Source organism: Bos javanicus, chromosome 19 (genome assembly GCF_032452875.1).
Source record: "Bos javanicus breed banteng chromosome 19, ARS-OSU_banteng_1.0, whole genome shotgun sequence".
Taxonomy (NCBI): domain Eukaryota; kingdom Metazoa; phylum Chordata; class Mammalia; order Artiodactyla; family Bovidae; genus Bos; species Bos javanicus.
Genome location: NC_083886.1, coordinates 10819578 through 10822840, shown reverse-complemented (window position 1 = coordinate 10822840; position 3263 = coordinate 10819578).

Sequence of the window (3263 nt, the reverse complement as noted above, 5' to 3'; positions counted from 1 at the left end):
TGCCCCCAATCCCTCCCAGCATCACAGTCTTTTCCAATAAGTCAACTCTTCGCATGAGGTGGCCAAAGTACTGGAGTTTCAGCATTAAGAAAATGCAAAAAATTGTTCAAACAACCAAGCTGATTTTGATAAGATCAGAGAAGTGAGAGCACACAATGTTACATGTTGATAGGGAAATTCAAATTCCAAACGTGCAAAGAGAAGTATAATCTTCCTAGACAAACAAGTAACCATCATATTTAAAGTAAAATTTCATGAGAAAGCTTTATTCAAGTCAACCAGTCTCAATTTTATGATATGACAAGATATCAAATAAGCATAATCAATAACTATCTTCAATCTGGTTTACCCTTAGGGGCCTCAAGATGGCTGACTTGTAAATACCCTTACACTTCTTTTCTATAAAACAAGATCAGTTCAGTTCAGGTCAGTCGCTCAGTCGTGTCCGACTCTTTGCGACCCCATGAATCGCAGCACACCAGGCCTCCCTGTCCATCACCAATTCCCGGAGTTCACTCAGACTCACGTCCATCGAGTCAGTGATGCCAGCCAGCCATCTCATCCTCTGTTGTCCCCTTCTCCTCCTGCCCCCAATCCCTCCCAGCATCACAGTCTTTTCCAATGAGTCAACTCTTCGCATGAGGTGGCCAAAGTATTGGAGTTTCAGCTTTAGCATCATTCCTTCCAAAGAAATCCCAGGGCTGATCTCCTTTAGAATGGACTGGTTGGATCTCCTTGCAGTCCAAGGGACTCTGAAGAGTCTTCTCCAACACCACAGTTCAAAAGCATCAATTCTTCGGTGCTCAGCCTTCTTCACAGTTCAACTCTCACATCCATACATGACCACAGGAAAAACCATAGCCTTGACTAGACGAACCTTTGTTGGCAAAGTAACGTCTCTGCTTTTGAATATGCTATCTAGGTTGGTCGTAACTTTCCTTCCAAGGAGTAAGCGTCTTTTAATTTCATGGCTGCAGTCACCATCTGCAGTGATTTTGGAGCCCAGAATAATAAAGTCTGACACTGTTTCCACTGTTTCCCCATCTATTTCCCATGAAGTGATGGGACCGGATTCATGATCTTCGTTTTCTGAATGTTGAGCTTACTTCTACACCAGTTGAAGAAGTGTATGTGTACCCACGGAACTCTGCTCAATGTTATGTGGCAGCCTGGAAGGGAGGGAAGTTTGGGGGAGAATGGATACATGCACATGTGTGGCTAAATCCCTTTGCTGTCCACCTGAAACTATCACAGCATTGTTCATCAGCTATACCCCAACACAAAATAAAAAGTTAAAAAAAACTGTATGTGTATCAAAATGGAGAACTTGACCAATTGAATACATCTGGACTGGTAAGCTCTTGATAGAGTTCATAAAATGAGTTTGGGAGTTGTATACAGTTGGATTTTTTGGAGAACTTTTTACTTCAACAGTTCTTGAGACTCACCATATTTTTGTCTTTCCTGAGCTGTTTCATTATTAAGCAGTCCAATCAGCTTCTCTTTTGCTCTTTTCTCCATGTTTCACAGGACTCAGCACTTCTCTCACTGTGTACTTTTTTCCATTAACCTATTTTGCATTTGATTAACTTGCTTTGGGCAGCCTTTCATGAGTCAATTTTTTGACTGTTTGGAGTATGCAGTTACACCCTCTCCTCTAGTGGAAAATTCCAGTGACCTTAAAGGTATTCATTCCACTTGCGTTCAGAACTGTCTTGAGCACTGATAGTTTGTCTTTTCCTCATATTCATCATATGGTGAGTTATGAGTGTACGCCAAGTACTAGGCTATTTCACCTGTTCCTTTGTGAGCATCCAAGTTGATAAACTCTTAAGTCCATTATAGCCTTTATTAGGATTTTCCAGATACTGTTTGTGGTTCTCAGTGGGACAATACCTGTAGGAAAAGCCATAATCTGTAAGATAAACCCTATCTGGATTTCTGTAACCCGGAAGTAGATTCACTGCTTTTGTATCACTGTGAGCATATTCATTTTCATGTATATTTTCCAGTATATCCAACATTTGGATACCTAGCTGCAAGACAGTTGCCTTTTTTAAAGTACCATTTTAGTCTGAGATCTTCTATGAGTCCACTTCCCCTGGAGGAGGGCATGGCTACCCATTCCAGTACTCTTGCCTGGAGAATCCCATGGACAGAGGAGCCTGGGGGGCTACAGTCCATAGGGTTGTAAAGAGTTGGACATGACTGAGTGACTAAGCACAGAGCACAGTCTTTCCATTACCATAAATCTGTAACTTCTTCCCTTGAATTCCATAATACCAGATCTGTAAAAAGAGGAATTCCTTTTAAATAACGATGTAGTTTGGTTCTATCCACCTTTTGATAGTATTTTGGGGGGAGCTCTTGAAAAAATTTAAATTCTTATAATAGCCATTTTCTTGATATTCTGCTTTTATTATGTATATCCTGTATCTGGTTTACTTGTGCATACACGCTCAGTCGCTTCAATTGTGTCTGACTCTTTGAGACCCTATGGACCATAGCCTGCCAGGCTTCTCTGTCCATGGGATTCTCCAGGCAAGAATACTGGAGTGGGTTGCCATGCCCTCCTCCAGGGGCTTTTCCCAACCCAGGGATCAAACTGATGTCTCCTGTGTCTCCTGCATTGCAGGTGGATTCTTTACACACTGAGCCACCTGGGAAGCCCAATTTCTTTGTGGGGAAAGTGAAATATAGCAAACCAAATTCTCCAGAGCCAGTCATTTTACTCAGTACCCATTGTTCTCCTTCTATGTCATACAGAACCTTGCCTTTTGAAAGTGGAACAGGCATTTGTATCTCCCATTTCTTCTTGGTGGCATCACTTCAACCACGGAAGCAGGCACCAGGGCAGAGCATGGTGTCTCACTCCGGTGCAGCTCCTCCCTGAGTCTGGGGCACAGGCAGGCAGCAGGGACCGGAAGTGAGAGAAGGACCCGGGACTCAGGAGTGAGAGAGGGCCAAGCAGTCCCTTGGGCCCCCAGCTCCAGGGGCCTGGCAAGTTTGAGGACCAGAATTTTATATTCTTGAGACCTATGTGACTAGCTCAAAGTTTCTCAATCTATTGAGATACCTGATACATAAAAACGTGTTTTTTTTGGTTTGGGGAATTCCCTGGTGGTCCAGTGATTAGGATTTGGTGCTTTCAATGCCACTGCCTGGGTTCAATCCCTGGTCAGGGAACTGAGATCCTGCAAGACCCACAGCGTGGCAACAACAACAAAAAAATTTAAATTTTGACTTTATGTCTCTAATCAATT